General features: G+C 46.5%; 1 protein-coding gene and 1 non-coding gene across 6 annotated transcripts in view; one reads left to right on the top strand and one right to left on the bottom strand.

Annotated features, from left to right (window-relative positions):
• WWOX (WW domain containing oxidoreductase) overlaps window positions 1-9,629 on the top strand; it is an 894,507-nt gene that overhangs the window by 411,337 nt on the left and 473,541 nt on the right. The gene's annotated exons all lie outside the window — the stretch shown is intronic.
• LOC119048958 (small nucleolar RNA SNORA31) lies at window positions 1,553-1,679 on the bottom strand. Its single transcript, XR_005082423.2, has one exon. It is a non-coding gene; the product is annotated as a small nucleolar RNA SNORA31 (small nucleolar RNA).

Raw genomic sequence — 9,629 nt, 5'->3', positions numbered from 1 at the left:
TTCCTGTCTGTGCCCATCTCCTGATGCTCTCGACGGTGTCAGATGCTCAGGAGCTAGAGAGCAGAGATAACTTTTCTGGAAACCTTGGTTCTCATGAAAGCCCCTGTATTTCCCCTACAGTCTTGGTGAGTGTGGACCCCATCCCCAAGTCATGTCACATGTGGCCATCTGGACCCTAGAGCTGCTCAAGTGCTTCCCTGTGCTAAGGGCTCCTCGTGAAAATGGATGGATGTCTAGGAGAGTCATCTGGAAAATCTGTCTTTGGGAAAATTGCTGTCCTCCCAATTTCCTGCCCTTTCAGAAGGGGCATTCACCCCCCTTCTCTCCCTGCAAAACCAGCATGAAAGTCATCCTGCGGAATTTGACCGGTAGCAGGTGCTCTCTGCCAGTCCTGCAAACCTGAACTCCAGATTGGGGTAGAAACAACCACTGTCGTTGCTGTGCAAGCATTAGAGCAGATGACTGAAAGCTGCTTAGGAAGTCCAGCCAAGCTCTGATTGGAGGACAGTCCCAGCCCCTCATAAAGATCTTCCCTGAGGAGATGGAACTGCAGGATTCCCAACCCCTTGTCTAAAAGCCCTGGGAACTAGATGTGTTTCAGAAATTTTCAAAATTTAGGAAGGTGATATGCTGCATATCCTGCTGCATATCCTGTGCATTGCACAGTTCAGTAACGTACAGCCCAGGGCCTGGCCATAGGATTCTTTTTTTTTTTTTTAAGATTTTTATTTATCTTCAGAGGGGAAGGGAAGGAGAGAGGGAGAGAAATATCAATGTATGGTTGTCTCTCGTGTGTCCCCTGCCGGGAACTGGCCTGCAACCCAGGCATGTGCCCTGACTGGGAATGGAACCGCGATACTCTGGTTCACAGGCCCACACTCAATCCACTGAGCTACACCAGCCAGGCTGAGGATTCTTTCTGCAATTAAAGTTTCACTGGTGCATAGCCACACCCACTTGTTTACAGGTTATCCATGGCTGCTTTCAGCTGCGGTGGCAGAGCTGAGTGTGCTCGGCAGGGGCCATGCGCCCACAAAGCCTAAAATATTTACTACCTGGCTCTCTACAGAAAGTTTGCTAAACCTTGTATGATGTAACACCCCTCAGGGCAGCACCTTGTAATTAAACACACGACTATCTGCATCAAAATGAGTGGGCGTTCACACTCAGTCAGACAGATAACTCACACAGCTCTAAACAGCTCTGGCTACGGAATGGTTGTTGAAAGAACTCTCCATGTTCAGAACTTTTGGGGTCTCATAGGATCCCTTTCTGCTGTGACATTGTGAGGAGACGCACAATGCAGCAGGATGGTTTGCTTACATGTGTACTCCTTCGTTGTTAGTAAAATCATGCTTGTCATGCATGGCACACATCTTTTGCTTTGGGTCCAGATTGCTGCCTTCAGGCTGGGACCCTGCAGCATCCCCCGTACCCTGGCTGAAGGGGAGGTGGCAGGCTCTCTGGGCCAGCATATTATCTATCTATCTATCTATCTATCTATCTATCTATCTATCTATCTATCTATCTATCATCTATCTATCCATCTTGCAGATATAGTCCCCTATTCAATACAGGCCACCATAGAGACAGAAAGTGCAGGAATTTTTTTTCTTTCACATCCTGGTACAAACCAAAAAAACAGCATCAGGTTGTTCAGGGTCTGTTAGTGGAAGTGGTGAGCACCCTATTTATGCTGTTTGTCCTGCATGGCCTGCTGCCTCATCATTCCTGCAGCTGACCCTGTCAGTGTGAGTCTCTTGACTTCAGGGAAGCATGTGGGTCTTTGTGCCAAATGGGACAGAAGTGTATGGGAGATGAAGGACCTCCCCTTCTTAGTTCTGTTCCAGGGACTCCTTGATCCTGATGCCAGGTGTGGCAGGGTTGGGGTGCTGACAACAGGCACCACTGTGAAGTATTTTGTAGACACCCCAGAAATATGGGCATAGTTGTCTTTTAATTGCATTCTTTGCTTTTTCTTTTCCGTAGCTCTTTGTGATGCTCAGTTTAACCAGTCAACACCTGTTTACTAATCCCTTGCTCTGGTCTGGGTGCTGTACCCAGTTCTGCCCTAATCTTACTGGAAGGTGAGGCTAATGCATTTGTGATTCAGAAATAGGGAATGTGTGCCAAATTTGGGGATCCTCTTGTATGATTCTAGTTGTAAAATCATTTTTACAAGTTTCAGACTTGCAGTTAAATTTACATATGGGGACTTCAACCGCTTTTGAAAGATGGTAGGCTGAGTTATAACGTTATAGAAACACGGCAGGGACTCCACACTCCCTGTGTACCTTGTCTGTGGTTCAGTAGGGAGTAGCCACTCTGGAAGGTACTAATGGGGGATCCCAAGCTGCAGGCCCCACTACAGATCTCAGTCCACTGAGTCATGGCTGCATTTTTCTCCTTCTCCATGTCGTGGGCCCTGTTGTATAGTAGGTTCAAAATATGTGTGAAAGGAAATGAGGAAGAGAAGGTTCAAATGTTATATTAGGAAATCAGTCGGTTACTCTTCTTCTTCTTAAAAACAAAACAAAACATTAGTTAGCTTCCTCACCCTGCTCTAGAATTCTCTGCCCTCTGTCTCATGGGCCCCCATGGGCCCCCGAAGCTATAGGTGAGAGCTGTTCTCTGCTTCCTCCAGGTGTGTGTGCTCATGCCATGCAGACATATGTACTCTCACACACACATAGCTTTTTTGAAAAAATTATATGAGTAAGTAAAATGTTATTTCATGTTTGTTTTGTTTAAACAAGGGGCGCATTTAAGAGAGTGAACACCATCTGAGGAGGGACAAAACCTGAAGTGGTGGTCTGGGCGGCCTCCCCAGACCTTTCTAACGTGTAGGCCACCAGATAAATAGTCTGGACGCTTTGTTCAATTCTCTCAACAGACTGGGCAATTCAGTTCAAAAAGTGGTCAGACGTGCCGCTTTGCTGATGGCCCAATTACTACATGAAATTGATCTGGTTATTGAGGAAGCTCAGTGCAGTGACTCGGCGTGAATACAGGTGGCGCAAGTGAGCAGCTATGTGAAGAGGCCCCCTGTAGTTTTGGGGGTTGTGTTCTGCCTGTTCTGAGGGGTGGCAGGAGAGAACCCCGAGGACGTGCTCCCAATCCCCAAACCGGAAGTGAACCCGCTGCTCATTCTCCCGTTTCCCTGGTACTAGCACCTCCCCTGTGGGTCCCACCCCATCCTAAGTCCAGGACACCTGTGCGCATGGCCCAACCCCTGGGTGTCGTGTTAGCACCGTGCCTCACATCCGAGGAACGGAGGAAGTGTTTGTTTGCTTGAAGCTGCCTTGCTACATTTCAACGTTTCTGTCAAAATATTAATTGACCTTTGTAGAGCACCTTTTTCGTTTGAACAGTGCTCATCATTATAACAAACTGTGAGTCAGAAAGTATTTTTTAACCTTCATTTTATCATCATCATATCAATAGCATTACCAGCTAATATTTATTGAGCTCCAACTGAGCCCGAGGTAATGTTCAGTACCGCTCATGTATCACCTAATTAAATTTTCATGACAAGCCTATAGGGTTGTGACTGTCTACATTCTGCCCATGATGGAAGCTTGAAGTGACTGGCCCAAGGCCACAGTGCAGGGCAGGGGCACGAGTCCCAGTGCTCCTGACTCCACAAGCCTCGTCTAAGGCTTTCTCAACAGAGAAACACTGCAGCAGTTCTCAGATTGGCCCCTGTATTTGTTCCTCACTCAGCGTAGCCACGGCAGGGCACCACAGGCTGGGCGGCTGAGCCGCAGAAAGCATTCTCCGGAGGCCGGAAGTCTGAAATCATGGAGGCAGCAGGGTGGTCTTTCCCAAGGCCCCTCTACTTCCTGTAAGTGGCGACCTTCTTCCTGTACCTTCATCCGGTCTTCTCTGTGTTCCAACCTCCTTTCTTGTGAAGACACCAGCTGGATTAGGGCCCACTAGTAGGACCTCATTTTACCTTATTTACCTCTTTCAAAGTTGTCTCTCCAAATACAGTCACATGCTGAGGTCCTAGAGGTTAGGGCACATCTCAGCCCACTATTAGTGTTTGGTGGAGGAAACAAATACAGAATTTCCTTCATTCTTATCATATGTATAAGACCCAAGATAGAACTGAGACAGGGAGAAGAAAGTCTGCAGCCCCTTCCCTGTGACATTCGGTCCATGATCGAATATTCAGCCGATGAGCTTTGCTCTGGTGCCGCAGGTGTGCCCCGTATGGTTCTTGCCCAGGAAGAGGCCTGAGTTAGAGAAACACACAACCCTCCACGGTGCTGCCAGTACAGAGGCCTGATCTAGGCCACTGACATTGAGGGCAGTCTCCTTACTTTTCGTGGAGGTGTAATGTAAGCAGAACAGGGTACACATTTTGTGTGTGTACCTCGATGAACTGGCATGCTCACACAACTGAGTGCCCAGCACAGAGGACCACTGCAGCACCCCGGTGGCCCTGTCACGTGTCCTTCCAGCCACTGCTGCTCTGCGATTTCTAACCTCACTTGTGGGGTTCCATTTGTAAATATAAAAGCAAAGACAAATAATTGTTACAGTACAAAAAATGTATGCCTTATCTTTCTCTGGATTCCTCTAGACCCAGTTCTGCTCCTAATTAACCCCAGGACACTTAAAAGGACAATGAATCTGACAAATCTCTCAGGGCAGCTTCCTCTTTTGTCAAATGCAGGGAGACAATCTCTAGTTAATAATGAATTTAGAAAACTTAGACACACAGCTGATCAAGATGGTATATTTATTAGCTAATGGTGAAAACAACAAATGAAGAATACTACATATACCTTTCACTCTCTGGAATGTGGAATCAAAGGACCTGGTCTAACCAGCAAATATCGGGCTACTTAAATAAGGTATGTACGAGGGATGGTTGTTAAGGGGCTAAAGTGGACAGAGAGCTTTCCACTAAGAACCTGTTTATTGCCTGGATTTGGAATCTCTGGGTGGCACCGCCAATCAGTTGGGGTGCTCTGTTTTACAAGTTTGCTGCACACGGCGTTGTGAAGAGCCTTCTATGTAGCAACCAGGGAGTTTGGGACTTTCAAGGCTCAAGCTTTGTCCCTGGGAGGGGGAACATTGCTGCATCGATGGCAGAGGTGCCTTTGTCAAACACCTTCTGTAGACTGGACATAGAGCTCAGGCAGTGTGGGACAGTTTCTCAGTCCCTGTCACCCACATCCAGGATGCGTATCTTCTGACAAGTCCGTATTTGCCACATTTTAATATGTATTGGTGTATTTGCTTCTTGATTCACTTGTACTGTGTAAGAATTGACTTTTGAGAAATATATTTAGATCTTTTTGCTCATTCTTGAACTGGCTAAATGCATATTTGCATAGAAATAATCTTTAGTGAGCTCTACTTGCAACTGTGTCAAATTTACAAACATCCCCCTCAGGTTTCTTTTTCTTTTTATTCATGTATCGTGTCCGGGTCACCACACAGAGCATTTATTTGGTCGAGATTTTGTTTTCAGCCATTTATTTGCCCAGATTGTGTCTCCACGTGTTAGAACATCTCCCCATATTTTATTTCTTTACATTGCAATTTCAAAACAAAATACTCCTTTTCAAAGGGCCAGGGTTCTGGAAAACGTTAAAGTTAATGGCCAGAGTAGGCCTGCAGGGCTCTGTGGGATTCTACTCACCTGGCTCATCACTCTGGTTAACTGAACTTGCCAGTTCACTCGTGGCTCCGTTTGCTCATTCCCACTCCCACCCCGCTCCTCACCGCCACTCAAGTCCTTGTTGTGTGAAAGTCGCTTCACTTTCTCCCACATCCCCTTTCCTCGTCTTAGCCTCTTCCCTTCACCTCTCCTAGAGACTGACGCCTCCTTCCTTCTTGGTGCTGCTTATTCTTTCCCTCTTTCAGCTTCCATTTCTTCTTCTACCTAGATGCATCCCTATTTTTCTTTTATCAAGAGGCCTCTGAACTTGGCTTTTAGTGGCCGGCATGTAGTATCTGATTATTTATCAAATAGTCCTTGAAACTAGTGTGGTTCTGGTATTTCAGCCACTTCCAGGTTTACCTTTGAACCTGCCCTGCCTTTCCTTGCTATGTCCATGCTCCTGGTGTCCATGTCACTGTTGCCATGGTTGAAGGAAGGAGGGATTTGGTTGTCCAGTTGTTAGCTGTTTCAGTTTAACTGTACATTTTAAGCATACCTGCATTTTATTACCTAATGCCTGCCAGCAGGTAATCCTAGAAGAACCTTGGGAAAAGAAGATTATTTGGAAAAATATGGGGCTTTATATTTTTTCTCTCCCTCCTCCTTCTCCCCTGTACCTAGATTCTAAGCTCACACTTATAAATGAGGCAATTCTGACCATACTGTGATGGCATTTTCTTGAGAAGTGAACCCCTGTATTTCCTTCCTCTGACAGATGGACCCTAAGATGGGCCCACCCTGGTATGATCCCCTCCCCTTGAATGCGGGCAGAACCTGTGACTTGCTTCTAAGCAACAGAATATGAAAAAGATGGTGGGATGTCATTTCCTTCATTAGGCTACATTATATGACAAAGGGAAGTGATTTCACAGATCTAATTAAGGCCCCAATCCAGTTGATTTTCAGTTAATCAGAAGGGAGAGCATCCTGGGTGGGTCTGACTTAAGTAAAAGCCCTTATACACAGATCTGACAGCAGAGAGACTCTCCATGGGTGGCATTGACGAGGTCAGTGCAGAGGCCCTGGGACAGGGGACTGCAGGAGGCTTCTAGGAGCTGAGTGTGGCCCCAAGTGGACAGCAGGAAAATGGGATATTAGTCCTACAACCTCAAGGAAATACACTCCGCCAACAGCCTGAAGGACCTTAAAAATGATGGCAGTTCCCCAGTGGAGCCTCTGATGAGACCACAGCCCACCTGCGATTTGGATTTTAGCCTGGTGAGACCCTAAAATTGAGAACCCAGCCAAGCAACACCCACGCTTCCGACCCACTGAAACTCTAAGATAATAATGGGCATTGTTTTCAGCTGCTAAGTTTGTGATAATTGGTTACACGGCCATAGAAAATGAACACATTCTGGACCCTAGAGTTTCCACCTTTCTTTGATATCCTTTGCTCACAAGTTCTAAGTTGCTCACTGAGATTCAGAGGACCACCCAAGAAGATGATAATCCCATTAGAAACATACTTTGTAGAAAACTCTCTCTCTTTGTGCCTTTCAATTATGAATTAAGAGGAAAATAACAGATAGTGCTGAGCCCCATGTGGGTGTTTGGACACACTCCCACTTAGAGACTTGTGTGTATAGCCTAAGACGTCATCAAGAGCAGCTCACGTGGCCAGGATAGGGCATTGTCTTTCCTCCACATGTCACCTCGTGACTTACTGAGGAAAAGGAGGTGACTTCAAGGCAGAGGTCTCACCGTCCCATCTACTTTATAGATGAGGAACGTAGGAATGCACATCATCTCCCAGGTAGAACTCAATATAAGTCCCGTCTTGAATCGCGTTGACCTGAGAGGTCGAGTGATTTCCATGAGATTGCATCCACAGCAACCCCAGGGCAGAGGTGAAATCGGCATTTCACGTTTGAATTTCTGAAACCTTTCTGTATTTGTATATTTAGTGAATCTGGGGTTTGGTGTTTGTGGGATTTTTTTGGGTGGCCTGTGGGTGGGGCAGGAACCACCCTTCCCTGTGAGCACGCCCCTCCTGCCGCAGCCTTATCTGCTGATGGGGGCTGTGTCTGAGAGCCGGGCCAGGTGGCGCTGGTCTCCGTGGTGTTTCCACCGCCTTCCATGCTCGCCCGACCCTAAATAATTGTCTGTATGTTCCTTTTATCGTCACCTCTGAAACAAGATGAAGAAACCAACGGTTTGCTTTAGAACACATTAACTTCTTTATCACATTCATACTGACTCATATCTTATGCCCCACTTGCAGTAAGAAAACCGTTCACATCTTTCCCTCTCAGGACAATATCTTTAATAGCTTCTGTGTGTTTCCTATTTTTGGCTGTTTCTGTATAAACAGACTAATCTAATAGCATGCTGAACCATCTAACTTGGCAGAAATTCAGAAAATCACTCATTTCTATGGCAAGCCAAGATGCCAGGAAGGGGGGTGGAACCCTCACTTTCATTGCAGAAAGATTTTTCTTAAAGTTGTCTGTCATGAACACAATATGTCTATCACTTGGAATTCTCCAGCACCCTGCCTGGGAATTATTTATTGCAGAAAGGCACAATGGCGAACAAGAAAGTATCCTTCCCCATACAATTTCTGGTTTAAATTTGTTTGCCTAAAGGAACTGAATTGCGTGAACACAGTTTTGAATGCTGGGGAAGGTAGCATTCACCTCTAGGACACTTTCTAAGGAACCTAAAAGTGAGAACATCACGGCCTCTTGCAGGGCCTGGCTACCTACCGGCCAAGCCAGCCCCTTGTGCTGTCTGTGTCCCTGGAACAGGAGCCTGTCTTTGGAAACTGTGACTGCTGACATCCGAGGACACCCCCGCCTCCTTTGATTTGTTGTAGATCCCAAGTGGGCTGAAGACTTTGCTCCCACTTCCGAGCTACTGAGCACTGCTGGAGAGCATCACCGATCATGCTGATGGTGCCACTGACAGGCCGCTCAGCTCTTTGGGGTCAGCTGCTGTGCGACCCTCAGTCAGGGGTAACCACGGTCCCTTCTCTGGGCCCCCATGCTTTGCTCATCCCCTGGGGCCTGTACTCGATTCCAAGGGTAACTGGGACCCTGAATCTCCCTATTCAAAGAATCCCCAATCTACCTCTAGAATGGCACGTGCTTTTCTATATTCTGTTCTTTTCCTTTATTTAGCACATATATTTATTTTATTTTTAATTAGATTTTTTTTAAAGAATTTTATTTATTTATCTTTAGAGGGGAAAGAAAGGAGAGAGGGAGAGAACTGGCCTGCAACCCAGGCATGTGCCCTGACTGGGAATCAAACCGTGGTTGCTTGGTTCCCAGGCCCGCGCTCAATCCACTGAGCTACACCAGCCAGGGCTATTTTTAATTAGATTTTATCTTTAGAATTATTTTAGATTTACAAAAAAAAATTGAGACAGTGATACTCAGTTGTCCTATTATTAACATCTTACATTATTTGGTTCATTTATTACAATTACAGAACCAATATTAATATATTATTAACTAGAGTCTATAGCTTATACAGATTTCCTTTGATTTTCCCAATGACCTTTTCATATTCCAGGGTCCTACATGCATTCAGTCATCCTGTCCCCTTGGACTTGCTGGGCCACGACCGTTTCTCAGACTTCCCTGGTTTCTGATGACTTTGGAGGCGTGCATGTGGCTGGGGCTTGTGTAAGATGCCCGGTGATGGAGTTCATCTGGTTCGTTCTCAGGACTAGACTGGGGCGACGAGTCTCAGAGGAGAAGACGCAGGAGCGAAGCGCCCTTCCCCTAGCATCGTATCAAGGGCAGTGCCGTCAGCGTGATGGTCACGGTGAGGCTGAACGTGAGGCTGACCTTTTGTACTGGCTGGGGTGGCATTTGTCAGGTTTCTCCACTGTGGTCACTCTCTTCCCATCCATTGCATCCTCTTCTCTTTGGGGGGGCATTTCTGCGTGCAGACCACTCCTGAGTGAGGATCTATGCTCTTACTTCATGTAGGCAGAGTGTCT

Source organism: Artibeus jamaicensis, unplaced genomic scaffold, assembly GCF_021234435.1.
Source record: "Artibeus jamaicensis isolate MK-2021 breed Jamaican fruit bat unplaced genomic scaffold, CSHL_Jam_final contig_464, whole genome shotgun sequence".
In the NCBI taxonomy this organism is placed as follows: domain Eukaryota; kingdom Metazoa; phylum Chordata; class Mammalia; order Chiroptera; family Phyllostomidae; genus Artibeus; species Artibeus jamaicensis.
The sequence above is the reverse complement of the archived record's forward strand: the minus strand, read 5'-3'. Positions and strand labels throughout refer to the sequence as shown.